Below are 20,457 nucleotides of genomic sequence, written 5' to 3'. Positions count from 1 at the left end.
ATTCCGCCTCGCGTCCCTTTATCCCTTCCCAGAGCGCTCCTCTGCCAATCCGGTGCTGTTTCTAACGCTTCCTCGTGCCAAACCCCGCCCCTCCGCCGCTTATTGGATAGGAACGCGATGCAATAATAATCACCGCGTGCAATGAGAAGCTCCAGAGCTGACCTCATTCCGATTCACACAGCAAACTTTCCTGCGAGGCCGGGGAGAGAGAGCCCTGTCTGTCTGTGTGTGTATATGTATGTGTGTGTATATATTATATATATATATATATATCTACACACCTCACCGTCTGTATACATGCACCATGTTCACTGTGCATATACCAATCACTGTCTGTACATAACCCTATACACACTACCGTGTGCATTATATCCTATAAATACAGTTCAATATCAATGCAACTATTCCTATTCTGCATACACATCACTTACACGTCGCTATCTGCATATACTTCATACACATCTATATAAGCATCTACACATATCCCCTACACACCTGTCTTCTTCACACCATCCGATCCATTCATTATCAGCTAGTACATGTGTGTGTCACTCATATACGCTTTCAATGGGTGTCTATATGTCTATATCAGTGTAATACAATGTACATGATCTTTGAAAAACTGCATAAAATAAAGCAGTGGTTATATTTGTAAAACTATTTCGTACTATTTGTTTAATTGTTACTGACATATATTGGATGAAAGTTGTAGTAATATGTTATATCAATAAGATAACAATGTACATTTACCTAATGCATTGCCATGAATGTAAGGAGACAGACCTGGTGCATATGCGTTTACTGAAAAGCGCCATATGGTCCTATGCATAATGGATATAATACGCTATATGCATAACCTTTGACTCCCGTCCTGCACATAGTGATCTGCATTATATGTGTTACTGAAAGTGATTCTACTGCAGAATCCTCTTCCAAGAATGCTTCTTAAGCGATCTCTTTCTGTCAGTGTCATTAGGCTGCACCTTCTGGGGCAGTTAGATTTGAATGGTCCCATGTGAAACAATACTCGGCATTTTGAGGACACTATCAGTTCTGCAGTTTAATTGGTCCTTATGGGCTAAAACTGGACTCTCATCTAGTTACTGATATCATATATTTGACCCATATTACACACACTTTTCTAGCTATGTGGTTATGACTGACTTGTAGGACAATCAAACCAGGGGTTCTGTATTGTACACCATGCATTAGATAACGCTCCCTAACTGGTATTTCATTCTTTTGCAATATTCCATCCCCATTTTCATTCAAATACGCTGCTTTGGTCTTATTTATACTGCACTATTTTGGGCTGTGTCTATCACACACATGTGCAATAGTAAATTATATTGTTATTGCAAAATGAACATTTTTTCAGTACAGAAACATTACGCAGTTATGATTTTGACATTATTTGACATTTTCCTGAAAGTGATCAGTTGAAATATTCTGCTGAACGATACAATAGAAAGCAGAGAGGATGCAGAGGACAGAGCTGTGCCAATGGGTGTCACGCCCCCTTCTACATTCATCCCTCACACTGCAATGCTTTAATATAGCACACATGACAGTGGCAGCAGTCTGAGATCGGATCTGACTCGGGTTTCGTGCTCTGATCTACAATGACAGACTTCAGAGCTGAACAAGCAGCTTCCTCTCCTTGGCCCTAGAACGGGGGTTAGATGCCATAGGTACCATGTCCAGTGACTATAGTGGTCATCCATGTCATTACTGTTTTACTAGATGGCTTGTCCGCCCCTGTACAGATGACAAGTGACACACTACTTGTAGTGTAGCACACACTTATAGTGTGTGCTGTGAGTATTATTGTACCCTCTGTGCAGGTAGTGTGCTCCCTGCTATCCTGTGCTAGATGTGGCACAGTCACTGCAGTGAGTATTATTGTACCCTCTGTGCAGGTAGTGTGCTCCCTGCTATCCTGTGCTAGATGTGGCACAGTCACTGCAGTGAGTATTATTGTACCCTCTGTGCAGGTAGTGTGCTCCCTGCTATCATGTGCTAGATGTGGCACAGTCACTGCAGTGAGTATTATTGTACCCTCTGTGCAGGTAGTGTGCTCCCTGCTATCATGTGCTAGATGTGGCACAGTCACTGCAGTGAGTATTATTGTACCCTCTGTGCAGGTAGTGTGCTCCCTGCTATTCGTGCTAGATGTGGCACAGTCACTGCAGAGAACACTGTTCCTCATGTCTGCTCTATTCTAGGCACAGCCAGCACACGTGTTCCTCCTGTGGAAGTCTCCCCCAGGCCGAGCCAGAGAGAGAGGAGGAGGAGGAGGAAGGAAGGGGCAGGCGGCAAGGAGCGGCGGGGAACAGCAGCTGCAGAGGGGAGGCGGGCAGCGAGCACAGCTACACGGTGAGAGAGGGATGGGAGGTGACTGTCTCTCCCCCATCAGCCTATGGGCGGCGCTGCCCGGTGCTGGACCTGCCTTGTTTACACAATGAGCAGACACACCTCCTCCCAGAGCAAGGGGGTGTGTGCCGTCTGGCTGGATGTCTGAGCTGGGGGAAGGGCGGTAAGATTGCTGCTGCTGAACCCGAGGCGGCTGAGGTCAGCTGCAGAGTCTGCACTGACTGCAAGGGCTTCTTGTCACTATTCATAGCACGGTGCGTGTCTGGGAGGGTGCAGGGCTGACATCAGAGCACGGAGACATTAACCCCTGCTGTGCGGCTGTCATTCTCCATGGTCTGCCCTGCAACAAGCCCATCGCATCACCGAATGTGTCCTCAGAGAGGGGAGGGCAGATGGGGTGTCAGGGAGGCTTCCTGTCATTTAGTGAGCATGGTAACAAGCTTTCCAGGCTAATGCTACACGCCCATCGGCAACCAATTTGGAGGAGGGGTGGGCAAGGCAGCAATGATCAGATTCGTGGTTTCTGGCTCCTAGAAGATATGATGGCAGCTTATGGTGTGACTGCATGGAAACTGCTGCACGCCCTGTAGCTCCCCGGCTCTGCACAGAAACAGGGCTATGATTTGCTGCTGCGAGTAACTGGGCAGCTCAGTACCGAAGGGGTTGAGATAATGTAAACAAAGCTTTGACAGGATAGGTGACGTAATAGCTAAAATGTTATTTTGTACTCGGGCAGATAAGCTGCCACCGCATTGGGGTAATACTGTTTCATTCCATGATAACATTATGTTTGTTAGTAGATCTAAGTTTCCATAGTCTGAATACAGAGCTAGAAATGACGGTAATTTGCATAACCGACATATAAACGCTGTAATCGATGAATATATCAATAACTTGGTATTTGACATCTGTCATGACATCAGCTGTTTAACTGCACCGACATCCTTGTTCTTCTACATAATTGAGTTTAGAAGAAGTACTAATGCTAGTACTGTATCTGCTTGGACCAGTGGGAGTTTGTATTTCCATCTGTGCTGGGCAATGCAGCTGTTTTGTCAAGAACTAGATTGCCCTCGATTAACAGTTTTCAAATCTAATCAGGATTAGTTTTTACACAGTGCAGATCTACTTTAAGGGTAAATGCAAGTTACTGCTGTAGCCTCTTACACCGAAATATGTTTACAAGATCATCCGTCAAAAATATGCTGGGCTTGTAAAACGCATTTATTATAAAATGTCACTGCAGTGAAAGAGGTATTGTCATTATTTCCCATTGTGTAGTTTTGCTCTAATTGCTATTTTAAAAGATTACTTGTGTTTGTCCTGGGCGAGGGTAAGAGTTCACACGAGGTTGCTCGCAGTGTCCCGGCTCAGGCTGGAAGGAGAGAACGCTTGGTGGCAGCGGTGAGCTTCCTCCTCCGGCTACAGCAGCTCTATGTATGGAGGAGACTGGAGGACAGAGCGTTCAAAGTAATGTATATGTAAGAACATGTATCTTACTCTCAGCATATGTGTGAGCTATCTATCTATCTATCTATCTATCTATCTAGAGTCACATACTGGACAGTGGATGAACTATGTGCATTTAGTGTATTATGCAGCATTGTGGGGAATGCACAATGTTATGCTATTATACTATAGACATTATGGGGTCTATTTATGAAGACTTAGGGGCATATTCAATTAGCTTTTGGATTCGCGGTAACGCGCCGGAACAGCCGCGAAACATAATACACGTTACCGCAATAACGTGGATTTTCGTTCGCAGCCCATAGGGTTGCGTACGAAAATCCGCGTTAATGCGGTACCGTAATACCCGCAAGAACATGCACTTTTCGCGGTAACGCGCGTTACCGCGAATCCGAAAGCTAATTGAATATGCCCCTTAAAGTCAATTTTCTCCGGTGTTAGGATTTTGCCCTATACATGAATGGTTCACCACCGACACTGCTACAGCAGGCAGCAAAATTAGCTGACTTTCTCTGGCTGTAGCTTTCCCATGCTGTGGGAAAGCCTATTTAACATGCATCATAGCTAGGCCCAGCAGGGCAGGGGGGCATCTGCTCCTGATCTGGCACCATAGTGGGCTACCTTTACTGGGTCACAGGGCCACCTGCATTTTTTTCCCTTTAAAATATACCTAATAGGCTGTTGAGTCAAGTCTTGCCCCCCTGGGCTCAAATTTGCCAGCCCTCCGCTGATCATAGCGGTACAATGTACCGCCCCAATACTTGTCGTGTTATTGTCATCTCAGAATGGAGATAAATTAAAATTAATGGAAAAATGCTTTTCTCTAAATAAAGCATTTTGTCAACTGAATGGTTTTTAAATATTTAATTTTTTGAAAAAAAAAATATTTTAAACTGTTTAACTATTTTTTTTTTACCTTACTCAGTGGAAGTGAAGATCATGTCCATTTTTTGGTGAAATTTTAAACACTAGCCTTTTACATTCATCCTCAAAAGATCCCATTTGGCATAGACAACAGAAGCCATCTATGTAAAGCCATCCATAACGGACCAATGTATATAAAATACAATTTGGTTTCTATAAACTAGCTTCTAATAACGCTTAATACTATATAATTGAAAGTTAATGGAGCTTGTCAGAACAGAAAATATGTTAGATAAGATTTGTAATGGTGGGGGGGATTTACTCTCAGTAATACCAGTAAAGGGCACTGCAGTCACTCTTTGAGCTACTTTTTGAAGTAAGCGGATGATAACACAGAACAACAAGGTGTATTCATCTACACAGCAAATATAACCTAATTGTCAAACATTAAGCTGTGTCAAGTGTAGGAACTTTCACATAAAACTATCATCTTGAACTATTAATGCTGATAGACTTTTTTTTTCTTTTTGTAACAAACTGTTGACTGCATTATAACAATGTCATTTTTGGCGATGGCACACATTAGCTGTATGGCAGCCCAGAGAAATACACACTGGTTTATCACCTCATACCTGAAAGAAAAACAATCATTATGTAAAAAACAGATGTTGGTCCTACACTCACCAAGGAGTAGTATGGATTGGTATATTTACAATTAACCTCATTCACCTTTATACAGAACAAGCATATTATGCAGTGCTTTACCAAAACCATTTAATTAATCACACCAGTCCTTGCCCTGTGTGTGTGTGTATGTATATATATATATATATATATATATATATATATATATATATATATATATATATATATATATATGTATGTGTGTATATATATATATATATATATATATATATATATATATATTTTGAATCTCCCTCCTAGAGTACAGTCTCTTATTTCTGTTTTGTGTTTAATATCAGCAATAACACTTGCCCGCACCCCCTCCACATACCCACTCCTCAGAAATATTGAAGATCCCACCTATACTCTGGTATGGGATAGGAGGGAAGAATAGTGCGATCAGAGAAAATGGCATACAAATTAAAATATAATCTGACCTGCATATAATATTTACAGAAAAAGTGAGCAAACAAAGTCGACTGATGTTGTATTATAGTGAAATATATAATTGCCTCTGTACAACATCATTATTTTAATTGTGGCAGTTGCACAAAGAAATGTAATCCAAATACTCACATCTGACAAAAAGCATCACTGTATTTACTCTATGTATTCACCATTGTTTTCACCATTATGGCTCTGATCCCTGGGGAAGAGTACTGGGTCAGAGTGAAAATTGAAAGAGTGGAAATCGAAACCAGTAGAAAGCAATCTGGTGTTTTCTTTTTTTTTTTTTTTTTTAAAAAGTATATTGCATGCTGTCAGGATCAAAGAACCTGTTGAAGGTTTCAGGTTTATGCTTGTTACTACAGGGTAAGGAGGAGATAGGCCAGATGGCAGGTGGGTGAGCAGGGAGCTTTCACAGTAGTCGCCTGAGGCACATGCTGCAACAAGAGAGTTTCAAAGCCATGCCTGACTTAACTATTACTGAAGAAGATGTAAGTGATCAAAGATCATTTAATTTTTTCTCTTAGTTATTATTACATTCATTAACTTACTGCTTTCATAGACTTCTATGTTGTTGCTACAGGTAAAAATAACATCAGTATCATGACTTCTCTCTAATAAGAATGTTCAGTTGATTGAAAGTTATACAAGATTTGGGATGTTGTATATAGTTCAATGTTCATACCAGATTTGTAGAAATACAATGCAATAGAGGAGGAATTTTTGAAGGGCACTTTTTTGTATATGTTTAAAATATATTTTTGTTACAGTTCTTCATCAGAAAGATATTGATGAAAATTCACATCTACTATCAAAATTAAGAAAAGTTGAAAATGATTGTATGTTGTAAGCCACGGATCCAGCAATTGCCTGAAGGAAGGGGCAAGTCCCAGGAGTATGACTGACAATGTAGGTGGAATTACAAGGGCGGTCTTGGGTGCTAGAAACTACTATAACCAGCATCCCTGAGCTGTGCGAGGCCAGAAAATGACATCAGAGTCCCCTAAACATTGTGGCTTTTCACCAGATTAACAGAAAGCGAAGGAGATAAACGGGTGGAGGTACGCACAGCTACAGCTGGGTCAGCAGCCATACGCAGAAGAGCCATATCCACCCACGAATAAATATCTGTAAATCAGCTAGCATGCAAGGGATAGAGAAACACAAAGTGCCTGATGTGTAATTGTCCTGAAGCCAGACAGAGGAGAGAGACCCTGCCCATCACTTGACTACTGGGGAAGACAGAGAGTACTGTGAATGGGAGACCCTTACATACAGGAGGGTAGAAACAGAGAAGTGAGGGGCATCATACCGTATAGACACTCATCATTCTCACAGAGTAAGTTGCCGTACTATCAGACAGATGGGGCTGCAAGATTATTAGAGCTAGCTGCAAGACTATCAGAGGGGAGTGACAATCCTATAGGGGATCTCTCATAACCTGAGATTAGCTTGTCAAAGATCCTGCACAAGCTGCCAGAGAGGCGGTAGAGTCTAGGTCCAGCCTAGAGTAAAAGAGAGCCAGATAAAAGTCCAGAGAAAAAGACTGAGCGAAACATCAGCCCAGAAAGAGAGTGAGAACCCAGGCATACCCCAAAGATCCATGGTGAGCTTATGAGTATTTCAGCTCTCTGTGTTTTAGCCATTATTACAGATTCCTGCTGTTGATATTACTGTTGCTCTCTTCACATTGCCATATAGTAGGAAAAGTCACTGGAAGACATTTCAGATCTTTGATTCGTGTTCAGACAACCCTTCAAGTTTCCAGAGTTGGTCAGTGTCTGCTGCATGTGTGTGTAATCGGCCCAAAACGTACTGCACCACCACACCCGTGTTACAGTCTTTTTGAGGCAGAGGTACTGCCTTGTATGGCTCTAAACTGCTCTGACTTCTCCTACCTCACCTATATCTTTTACTTTAAATAGCAAGTACCTTTTAAGCATGTATCTCTCACTTTTCTTAGAAGCTGTCCTTCTATGAATCATTATCTCCTTTTCAAAATCTTCCTGGCGGTTACAAAATATGGCTGCCAGTTGCATCATCATCATAATTTATTTATATAGCGACACTGATTCCGCAGCGCTGTGCAGAGAACTCATTCACATCATTCCCTGCCCCATTGGAGCTTACAGTCTAAATTCCCTAACACACACAGACAGACACACAGACTAGGGACAATTTTGATAGCAGCCAATTAACCTACTAGTATGTTTTTGGAGTGTGGGAGGAAACCGGAGCACCCGGAGGAAACCCACGCAAACAGGGAGAACATACAAACTCCACACAGATAAGGCCATGGTCGGGAATTGAACTCATGACCCCAGTGCTGTGAGGCAGAAGTGCTAACCACTTAGACACCTATACTCATCTCTCAGCCTGTCATATGAAGGCAGAGGGGGAGGAAGAATGGGAGGATTTTACAGCAGTCAGAGCTCAGAGGAGTGTTGCCATGTGACTGTGGTTGCCATGATAGACCATGATACAGTGCAGAATTATAAATCAATAACAGCAGCCTTTAGAAACAAACAGTTAAATTGTAAATACCAACTTGGTATATTCTGCCAATGTTAAAAACACCTCAGTTTTTCATGAGATTGCTGATTTAACCTGGTACAGGGACTGTAACCCTGATTATCATTGTTTGCTAAAATTTATGGCCTAGATTGTACATTTGCTCATGTGTGTTATCCTCATCCACAAGTTAATATTGCTTGCATTTAACTCTTTGATTCAGAGTGCAAATCCTTTTCATTACCACAAAGTACAGATTCTGACAGGGCATCCTAAAGTAATGTGGTACTGTTACATGGCCTCATCTATTTCCTAAGCCTAATGCAGGGACTACAATTATAACTTATGCAATAAAGTTACAATGTACTGAAAATCTGCACACCTTTGTATTCAAGGTACTTCAGGCTGGTACTCCCCAGTACTTGGCCTCAAACAACTTCTCTGAAGACAACAAAATAAAGATTGTGTAGGTCTACTTAGCAGAGTTGAAAATTAACTTGTTTCATTAGTACATCATACAATGCGTGCTGCCTATATAGTCTGCTAAGTAAAAAGAAGTTAATCTTCAACTGTGAACTGTGTAGCCCTATGTACTGTTTATTTTGACGTCAAGAAACTTACTTTACATATAAATGACATCTCTGTAGTTCATATGAAGTTAATATCAATACTGTCTCACTACGGTAATGCAATGTTTTGATTTTTTTTAACCTCAATGACCTCACTGAAGGTTTAATAACTGGTTGGAATACAATCTGTACTGATACAGGAACAATTTCATAGTTCAGAATTTTTGTAGTCATTGAATAGGAATATAGTGTGCGCATTGCGACAGTCCACATATGAAATGGGTACTTTGCAGGAGCGGGCCGTAAGCATTAGGCACCTCTTACCTGCTACCATAAAACCTGACGTGCATTGCCGCATGCAAAAGTGTAGGCTGTGCAGAGAACGTGTCGCACCTCCTAACATTTCGACAGGCTGGACAAAGGAACTGACTGTCGGGACAGATACATTAAATTGGGACTGTTCCACTTAAATTGGTACAGTTGAAAGGTATGTAATTTATGTAGGTATAGTTGCATCCTTGCTTTCCTGAACATTCTATTATTGCCATATGCTAATGTTAAAATTCACTGCTAGTCCCGTTTTTGAAAAGCTACATTTTCTACAATTTACAATACATAAAAATGTAATATATTTACAATTCACAAGACTGCTGAGGCGCAGTGCAAAATCCTGTTTGGTGATATGCCTTGATTCACGCTTATATGCCTAGTTTTCCGGAGGGGGGGGGCAAGATGACAGCATTTCAATGGCTGCTTGGCCTAGTGAGCGTGTGCCTTGCTAACATAGGCTGCCTAGTTTTGTGAACCTGAGCAAAAACAATACTCAAATTAATGAAAAATTGGTGCAACTAAGAGTTTCAGGGGTTTCATACACCTCTTTTGCAACTCTGCAAAAGTAGGGCATTCCCAGGGATACTGCCCCCAGCTTCGACTGTCAGCTGAACAAGGAGAATGGCAGGCAGCTAACAGCAAATGTTATGCTGTTAGCTGCCTGCTGTCACTGTAGTGCTTTCATGGTGCGCAGTAACCGCCTTACTGAGTAGATCTCGTGAGAGTGAGACTACTAGTCATAGTTTCACTCTCACGAGATCTCCTCAGTAAGGAGCTTACTGCGCTCCGCAGAAGCACTACAGGGAGTAACAGAAGAACACTTGCAGCCTGCAGATAGTGAAGAAAGGACGAATCAGAAATAGGAGGCAAGCCCCTGGGGGGGTCCTCACAGCTATTATATTATGCTGTGTTATATGTATTGCGGAGCTCACAGTACCCTTAGCCCGGGGGCCTCCATTATCTTAATCCGGCCCTGACTCTGACTCTGGTCAAACACAGCTTTAAAACGGAACATTGGAGTCTGAGAACCTTTGTAACTCCTTTGAATGGATTCTTATTGCATCTCAGATCCTATACCTGGACCCACATTTCATCACTATCGTAAGAACATTTAATGTTAGTAAAACGCATTTAAACATGTCTGCTACTAGAAGCCATTTTTTCTAGTATTACCATCACTATTTTTAATTAATCACCATACAGGCCATACATGATGTTTGCAGCGTTCCTAATTATCAGTGAACTTTCTCGGGAGAGATGAGCACAATTTCAAAACTGTTTGCTAAATATTTGCCTACTTACACGTTTGCCGGTCATATTTTGCACATTTTAGCAGCAGAGAAAATTGACCATCATCATCCCAGAGCTATTCAATCTACAAAATACAAGTTTACACACCCAGTTTAGCATTGAGCAAAAACAGAACTTTTAATTTGCACCTCTACAAAATAATGTATTTTGCTGCAAAACCAATTTGTGCAGAAATTCTAATCAATTTTGCTCATATCTATAGTTTACGTAAGATTGTTATGCTAGTGAAGTTTGTATACATACCTAACAACCTTTTTATGTTAGGGAATTGATGCGTATACGAGAAGGGGTCTAATCCATACATGCCAACTCTCCTGGAATGTCCCGGATTTTGGGTAGGTCTCCTGGACTCCCGGGAGAGTATGGCAGCCTCCCGCATCTGCCCAATTCACTAGGAATTGGCAGAATTATAGAGTCAAAATGCCGTGACTCTCAGGGAATCGCGGCATTTGACCCCCTCCCCCCTGTAAAATGACATGTTTGCGTCATTATGTTGCAGGCCTCCTCCCCAGGCAGGTCCCGGACCCCGTCTTACATTCGCCACGTATGGTCTAATCTGTAACGCTGGGGAACCTTTGTGCTGCCTCATAAATAAAAGATAATAATCATGAGGTATGCGCTAAGCCGCATCCAACTCCCTTCCCCTCCCCTAAAACCACCCTTCAACGCCACACACAACAGTGACAGGTGTGCAAAGTTACCACTGTTTTGTCCTTCCTCAAATAGGGACAGTTGTTATCTTGTATATCTGTAGTCATGCTCTGCAGAATTCCAAAACAATGACAATGTAAAAAGGTAATGTGCTTACTTTAGTGGGATGACTTAGTGGTCAAGTGTTGTAGTCTCCAGTAGTTGTAGAAATACAAGTCCCAGCATGTCCTGCCAGACAAGGCATGCTGGTACTGATAGTTCCACAACTGCAACAAAAACCGTAGTTTGCCTAATGCAAGGGACACTGAGCGGATATTTCATGTCTCTGCAGTGGGGACAGAAGGGGTCTCGGCTGCTGCTATAACACGACGGGCTGAGGCCAGACAACTTCACGCGGCCCGCACGGATGCCACGCGACGGTTGCCGTAGCAACGGAAGACGGGCGCGCGACGGCGCGAGACTGGCAGCTGGCTGGGAATCGGAGAAGGGCTGTGTGACGTCAGCGCGAGAGGAGAGCGCGGGAGTATTGGCGGTTATAAGGATACAGGTGTGACGGGTTGTCACGATGGTCTGACTGGATGTACTGTACTTGTACAGCCTCATTATAATATATAGTGTCCATTCTGTGTCAGAGCACTTTCCTTCTACGTTTTACTGCGATAGAACAATACCTGTATGCCTGTCATATATTCCTTTTAGAACAAGTCTGACTTCTTTAATGTGATAATATTTTGGTGTTTATATTCCAATTGCAATGACCCAGGCAAGGGTACAGGTACTGTTTGTTAATGTACAGCTATTTGTTATGTGTTTGCAGCACCAGTTAGTGACAATGTGGATAATTTGTAAGATTTGACTATAGTCTGAGCACCTTCATACCTCTCAACATTGGGATAAAATAATCCCAGATCTGACCTGCCCAATCCACCCACTGATGCCAACATTGCTGCTGAATCATGCTCACTGTCTGATAGACTACTCCTCTTTAGATTACTCCCCTTTTGTAGTTTGTGAATAAGTACAGACCTGACAATATTGGTAGTATGGGCAGTAACCCCCTTTTTGCTGCTATTTTTTTTATTAGAATTTGAGTGCCCTGTTTTAAAGTGGGCAGAGATAACAAACAGTCTGTGTCCAATCAAATGTATTGCTCACAGCAGCACAGATAACTCCAGGACATAGGTGCTGAGCTTGTGGGAGGCAGGGACCTGTCCTATCTGTGATTATGTTAATGAGTGCTGGGCTCTATATCTCAGAGTAGTATGGTGGGAATGGAGGAAGCAGTAAATCAGAGAAGATGGTGACTGGAGTAGGAAAATTTAACAGCATAGATTAGTGATATGAGGAACTTAAACAACAGGTACACTTTGTATAGAATTTACTATTTGAAATGGCCAACGACTGACACTTAAGCTGCAGAATTTTTCACCAACTTTTTATGCTGATCGATTTTACATCCGATCGATGGTCCGATCGCTCGGTCCATGGACTGCATACACACTAGCCTTGTTAGGGACGATAAAGGGAAGAGCGGACGTCCCTTTAGCGACTTTTTACAGCCCTGTTGACGTGAGCAATGACTGTAATTTGGTACTCACTATTGTGGATCGGTCGGAAAGTTATACACACTACACAATGGAAACGAGTTTGGTAAGACCAACCAAATGAGGCGACAATTGTCCATTTGGGCAGACTTTTGACCATCGTGTCAACTGCACACACTGACCCGTCTTTTGAACTAGCGGTCGTATGTCGGCTGGTTGAGCCGATTATTGGACAAAAACCCTGTAGTGTGTACCGAGCTTAAGTCATGCTTCACCACTCTTCTGGAATGTCCGGGAGACTTTTGAAATCCAGGTAAATCACCCAGATTTCCAGCGGATCAGGCAACTCACCTGCATCCTGCCCACTCCCTAGTTAAGTGGGCATGATGGGAGCCTCAATGTGTCATTTTGGCCCTGCCCCCACAACAAAATACTGTTCTTGTCGAGGGGGAGGTGAGCAAGAGAACGTAACTGGCGAGACTCCCTCTTCCTCCCTCCCACCACGCCTCCTGCCTGGCATCTCCCGGTGCACCATAACTCAATGTTGGCAAGTATGCACGTAAGGCTTGTTCAGACAGGCGCTTTGATAGATTTTCCACATGCCTCTTTCACTTTTTTCCCTTTCTTCATCAACTACACAGAGCAAACAACCATGAAAATAGAAATGGTGGTAGGATCACTGCCTTAACACCTCTTTTCACATGTGTTGCAATATAAGCTGCAGATCAGACTCTTCACATTTTGCATTGACCCGCAAATTTCTTATACATGTGATCAGCAGAGAATGGCAGACATGGGGTTCCATGATCTCAGTGCCTACACTATTTTCAGAGCAGAGTTTTCAAGCACATTTTACTGAGAAGCAAATTGTACATCTACAGTTTGTATTGTGCAGTATAGTGTAATGGTCATCTGGAGATTTCAGCACTATTACTCTGAGTGACTCATGTTAAGTTGAATGCAAATTGTGCATTACAATGCACTTATTTATTTTTACATCTGAGCATGCGCACACACCACTATTTTCGGAACTAATGCACTTACCCACAAGTAAAAAAGCACATTATATGGCAGAATCAGAATTTGCGTTAAACTTAACATAAGCCCCTGAATATTTGCAGGCAGTGTTTAACACACTTAGTGTAGGGTGGAGTTTATTGTAATGAGTATTGAATGCAGTAACTGTTAAAATAAGCTCTGCCAACACTTCAAATGCTATTAAACTGTTAGATTCTTGCTTACAATCACTAATATACTGTAGAAATATGATGTTCATAAATTCCCACCTAAGTTTATATATGTCCTGATTTACTTGGCTGATAGGGTAATCTTATGCATGTACATCAAAATATGTACCAATGCTCATGTTATGTCTTCGTTCTGCATTTTAGTGCAAATCCTTATGTTTAGGCTTTGCCGTATGTAAGTCTCCTGCCTTTCAGCATTACCCCCAGTGTTTAAAGAAAGCAACAAACAGGATGAACTAATTTCAGTGCTCCTTGTCGGTCAGTTTATGATTCTACAAGTAAGCTAGAGGGTATGAGGTTGAAGGCTAGACCTTCATTTGTTCAACATTCAGAAAGTCGACAGCATTATGTTGACAATTTACATGGTCGCAAGTATTGTTAGGTCGACAATTCAAATGTAAACAGTGTTATTAGTTCAACAAATCACATGGTTTACAGTATTGTTGGGTCTACAATTCAAATATAGACAATATTATTAGGTTAACAATTGAAAAGTAGACAGTATTATTAGGTTGTCAATTCAAATGTAGACAGTATTACATTGTTAGAGATAGGATTTCTTTTTGCTTTCTTTTTTATTACAATGGATATCTATATATTTTTAATTTGTGACAACCATTTAATGTTTGCTAATTATTTATGCTGCCTGTTTGTGTGCACACAAAAAAATGGTAGCTTTTGACCTAAATTGTAAGGTTAAGAATACATATATGTGTTTGATATTTCATAAAAAGGCTACTCATAGCAAGAAAAAGTATAACTTACATCCATAACAAGTCTGCATAAATTGTTTAAAAATGTACCAGTTTAAGAACAACAGTTTTGATTATATAAAACATCATGTTTTGGTACACAATCCAGGCCAATGCACCAGAATTAACAAACAATGTACAAAATGTGGTTCAATAATTGGCGAATAGATAGGAGTACAGCGATACTGGTGTAAAAATGAATAAAAATAAATTAAGTATCTCACATATCGCTGAACTACATAAAGCAATGTAATAAAATATACATAAAACAAAGCAACACTCTATTCTCTACAATATCAAATGGCAGTACAGAAAATGAAATACTGAAGCTGTTTGCTAGACAATGGGACACATTCACATGTAAGCCAGTGTATTGCAGAGACCAGCATCAATCCACATGTGCACAGTCACTATATGCAAATCAATCTCTCTCTTTTTTGACAAAGGGAGGGATTTCCACAGTTATCTAAGAAAGGAGTTGGGTGTTCAACTGAGAGTCTGCAGGTAAAGGCTGCAGAAAGGGTTACACACATGTATAGCAGTGCTCGTAGTTTAAGACCTGTATGACAAAGCATAATGTGTCTCTTTTTTTTTCCACAGCCAAGAGCAGAGCTGATAGGGTATGTCTGCAGTGAAGAGTAATTATAGAACACCTGCAGAAAACTCCTTTTTAAAGGAAAAGTGGAATGTCACCTGTCCATCAAGCTAATGTTGTGGGAGGCGTGTCATATATAAAAACCTTTATTGTGCTACTGTGCAGGGCTACCAATGTCAGACAGTGGCTGGTGTCCAGACAGGAGGACTATGTCTAGCCAGTGTTAGGTTGCCTGATATCATCCTGATGGAAGTGTATGCTGTTTATTGTGATGGAACAATAAAAGTACTGGTTGACATAAGTGATGGGAAAGTTATTAAAGACACATATACCTCCCAGGAGCCTGTCTTTTACGTTTTAAAACCCCAGTGTTATGTTTTGGAAAACTCTCATTATTTGTTTTTAGCTTTTAGGAAAATCTGGTATAAGGGTTCCTGGTGTTTGAATGGAGAGAGAGAAGGGTGGGCTCCACTCATATGTCCCATTCCTGGTTTTCCAGAGAGCTAGTAAGTTGCTGGCTAATCAGGAGTTGCACCTGATGAGGTGATGTTAAAGAGCTGCTAGGCAGGTCATCCAGTCTCTCAATACCTGGGGAGGAGGTCAGATGAGATATACTGCAATTTATGATCTGTAAGTTCTGTTAATTTATATATGTGTGGGATACTAGGTGCCTCAATTTAGAGAGGGAGTTCCTGTGTATTAGTTAGAAGCCAGACAGCAAGGATTTTATTTGTTTTGTTTTCATGTTAGTGAATAAAACTAGCTGAGGCTATTTAAATCAAAGCACTGGAGTGAGTGAAGTACAGCCGTCTAACACCAGGAGACAGTATCCCTAACCCGATCTTATGACAGTATATTAATGTAACTGTTCACTACGGAACTAACGTCCCAATAGTAAGAAGTGTAGTCCCTGTGATGTAATGAGTTAGTATTGTATTATATTGTATTGTAGCTCACAATTTTCATGAACACTGTAGTGAAATACTGGTAAAGTGTGGAAAAAATTAATAAACAACATATATACTTGCGGGTATCCCTGTGTAATTCCTGTGGAACTCAAACTGACGAGTCTTTTGACTTACGTGACAACAAAAGGAGATCTCCACTGGTGCACGCTTCAATTTTGCTGTTGGCGCTTGAGGAATAAATTAGCAAGCAAGCTGCAACAGTTTAAGTGTCCTCTTCTAGTAATCCCAGCCCTCTTAGTACCACCGGACCATAAGCTTCAATTTATGATGTGCAAAGTCCCAAATCTCAAAATAGCAATTAAGTCCAATTCAATCACCTAAGAAGAATCTGTATTTGCAACAATAATATAGTAGACCTTATGCGTTTTGTTGCAAGGTGCAACTTCTTTAGTAGGCCCTTCTTTTTTGCTATTTTCCTTTGAGGAAATCCAGCTGGCATTAGGACGAAGCGCCTTGTGATGACCGTAGAGACTCTGTTTCTATCTTCTTAACTGAACTCTGGTCTTTTATCTGGCATCAGGCTATTATCAATAATGACTAAATCCTGGGAGCAGAGTCAGGAAATGCAGTTAAGCTAATTTTTATTGATTAAATGTATGTGCATTACTTTGTTTATTTTGTGTAATAAAATGATTTTGTGATATATTACGCTATATTGCTAGCCTATACTATTGTTTTCCTGAGAGCTGTGGAAACTACTGAGGAAAGGAGACTAATAAGGTCTCCCAAGTTTTCATATAAGCTTTTTGAATATTCATTCACTGGCACAGAGGCACTTTTGTTTTTTGTTCACTGATTTATGGTGTTAAAGAAGTATTACACTATTGTGTTTTCTTTGGATATTTGGTGTTCAAGGTTCATCTGGTCATTGAAGAGGCTATTCATCTTGGATACTGAAGATGAATAATGATTCACGTTCATAGATAAGCACTTTATTGTTAATCTTTTTGTACACAGCCACATCATTATATGGTTATCAAACAGGTATGTGTTGCTTGATAATACTACACTATTGGTGCTTTTTTTTGTAAGTAATTGGATCCATGCGGACAAGATTTTCATGGGATCCGAGACTATACAGATACACTTTTGCTATTGTATTTTCGTACACTGTTTTTTTATACAAATTGGAACGATATTTATAATTACTACACCAGTAGGCACCCTTGTTCTTTTCTTTTCTCCATACGACAACACACATGTGTTGGAGAACTTCAATCCAATGTTGCCACACTTTTTTAAATTTAACTCGTTAACAAGTTTGAGCCTCTCTGTGTATGACACAGCTCTTGGTAACATAGTTATTGAGGTTGAAAAAAAGACACCCGTCCATCAAGTTAAACCTATTTTGGATCTCCTGTGATCCCTCTCTTCTATTTGAAATTAATCCAGATAAAGCAACTGCCAATTTTTAAAAATCTGGAAAAATCCCTCTTTACCCATTATTGCAGTCCTATTTCTCCCTGGATCCACTACTGTTCTTCATGTTAATTAACAGTTGTAACCCTGAATACCCTTTTCCGCTAAAAGTTTGTCTAACCCTTTCTTTTTCTCTTTTGAAAAAAAAATATATATATTTTACGGATTTTTTTACACGTCAACATTTATAATACCTACCAAAATATAAATACATATTATTAATAAAAAAACTGACAATAATAAAGAGACTAAACATTAGAGAAGGCTCAGATTTTTTTGTAAGCAGGTAGGCATTTATGACAACAGGGAAATGTGCTTTAAGGGGAAACAAACGGGTTGAAGAGGAAAGGAACAGATTGAGGGGGAGATGTGGAGGTTTTTCTTATTTGTGATGTTAAATTAGTATTGAAGGAGAAATACAGTGATATTCAGGAGTGCAGAGGAGTATTTAAGTTGTGTATATCTGGAGGGGGGAGGTTAAGGGCCCCAGAACTGTCGTTAATTGGAAACTATAGTAACAAGCAGGTGTCAAACAGGGGAAACAAACGGGTTGAAGAGGAAAGGAACAGATTGAGGGGGAGATGTGGAGGTTTTTCTTATTTGTGATGTTAAATTAGTATTGAAGGAGAAATACAGTGATATTCAGGAGTGCAGAGGAGTATTTAAGTTGTGTATATCTGGAGGGGGGAGGTTAAGGGCCCCAGAACTGTCGTTAATTGGAAACTATAGTAACAAGCAGGTGTCAAACAGTTGTTAGGGGAGGTTCGACTTCATAATGATTCGTCCAGGGAGGCCATGTGTTTTGAAATTTACTGGAGTATCATTAAGAAAAGCTGATATGCTTTCCATTCGATAAATTGACCAAATTTTGTTGATGGTGGCAGATATTGTGGGAGGGGGGATTTAAAGTTGTTAATCAGTTGATATAAAGTAGATATTAGGCCCCTGGTATTGGGAGAATCGCAACACAGAGATTCTAGAGGTGATCATTGGTCTGGTTGGAGAGGTGTTTGTAGAGAACAATAAAAATGTTTGATTTGGAGATATTGATAGAATATTTTGTGTGGTAAGTCTAATCGTGTCTGGAGATCGGAGAATGTAGGGAAAAGTCTCATTGGGGCTAGGTCCCATATAAAGAGTAAGTTATGCAAAGTTAAATGATGAATCATTTTATGGTCCAAACCTGGTGCAAAAAAATTATTGTTCTATAGTGGGACTAATAGAGGATAATTGGATCACAATTTATATGTCTGGGATACCCGGTCCCATATGGAAACAAAATCATGATGTGGGGATTTGAGCTAATTGGTCCTGTGTTGGGGTGGAATCCAAAGCAGTGAATACGAAGAGTATAACTGAAGCATATCTGACTCAATAAGAGTCCATTCGCTGCGATAGTGGGGCAAGTGCTAAAAAATACATTGGGACATGTGCGTTGCTAGATAGTATTTTTATATGTTTGGGAGGCCAAGACCTACGTTAGTTGAATGTTCAGCAAGAATTTGTATTCAACCTGGGTTTACGTCCTGCCCAAATGAATTTGGAAAGCGATTGTTGCAGGTGCTTAAGTATCTGTGTGGGAACTGGGATTGGAAAGTAGTCAGGGTAAATTTTTCATTTTAACAGAAGCTATGCAGCCAGTCCATGAGATTTTATTGTGTTGATGAGTCTGGGAAAGTTGACCGAATACAGTTGGGAGTAATTCTTTGTTAGATAAACCCCGAGATACTTGATCTCTTTATGTTGCCAACGGAAGTTATAATTAGCTTTGGGATTTTGAACGTCCTGTTGAGGCATATTGAGGTCCAGGATTTCAGATTTATATGTGTTTATTTTATAGTTTGATAGAGAACTATAGATATTTCTTTAAAGAGGTTAGGTAGGAATATGTGCTGTTTAGTTATTGTTAATATAACATCATTGGGATATAGAGCGATCTTATGATCTCTTGAGTTTGTAGGGATGCCTGTGATATCAGGGTTATTTCTAATTTTCTCCGCTAGAGGTTCCATAATTAGAGCAAAAAGTAATGGGGATAGAGGGCATCCTTGGTGGGTTCCGTTGTTTATGTTTATGTTACTTTTATAAGTAGCTCATGAAGCTGGACATGAAAATAGGGAGGATGAGTTCCTTGAAGGACAACTAAACTTAAATATAGTTACATAAAAGATAACTATCACACATATTCAACGCCATGTACAGCTCTGGCACTTTGTGGCATCCTAAATAAACACCAACATTAATAATATTTAAGTAAAAGTTATATCTTGACAGAGCTTGGATGTTTGGCATTTATATAAAGTTTGCTGTGCAGCTGAGTACATGCTACTGTTCCCTGTCATAAAATAATTTCTGCAAAAGGAAGCCGTGTGCTTCAGTGGGATTACTGACAGAAGGTCTGCTATCTATATTAAAATAGCACTCCTATTGTTGCAACTTCAACTCAAATATTTTCATTTGAATAGGCTCTGTTTGGGTAAAAGTTTCATTACTTTTAGACAAACACACCAACATGGTTAATTTCATTAGGAGGATATTAGTCCGGTTTAATATTTGCCACTTATTTTTTGACTGAATTAACATGGACTTCGTTAATTGGTGTAAAACAAGTATTTTAAAGCATTAATTGAGCCCAAGCAATTGGAGTGAAAACAACTACATTTCTCCCTAAATAAATGGAACTTGTTGATATGTCAGTTTACAACTCATTTGTAAACAAAAG

The 20,457-nt window shown here is 40.4% G+C and overlaps 1 long non-coding RNA gene across 3 annotated transcripts; it reads left to right on the top strand.

Moving 5' to 3' along the window:
• The first annotated feature begins 11,649 nt into the window (after positions 1–11,649).
• On the top strand, positions 11,650–16,964 carry LOC142158834 (uncharacterized). 3 transcript variants are annotated; one of them, XR_012692875.1, is made up of 3 exons: positions 11,766–11,990; positions 15,204–15,257; positions 15,354–16,964. It is a non-coding gene; the product is annotated as an uncharacterized LOC142158834 (long non-coding RNA). The 3 variants fall into 3 exon arrangements; XR_012692874.1 differs by lacking the exons at positions 11,766–11,990; positions 15,204–15,257 and adding an exon at positions 11,650–11,757; XR_012692873.1 differs by lacking the exon at positions 11,766–11,990 and having other exon boundaries at positions 14,579–15,257.
• Positions 16,965–20,457: the final 3,493 nt, after the last annotated feature.

Source organism: Mixophyes fleayi, chromosome 5 (assembly GCF_038048845.1).
Source record: "Mixophyes fleayi isolate aMixFle1 chromosome 5, aMixFle1.hap1, whole genome shotgun sequence".
Taxonomy (NCBI): Eukaryota; Metazoa; Chordata; class Amphibia; order Anura; family Limnodynastidae; genus Mixophyes; species Mixophyes fleayi.
Note: the sequence above shows the minus strand (reverse complement) of the source record. Positions and strands in the feature narration are given on the sequence as shown.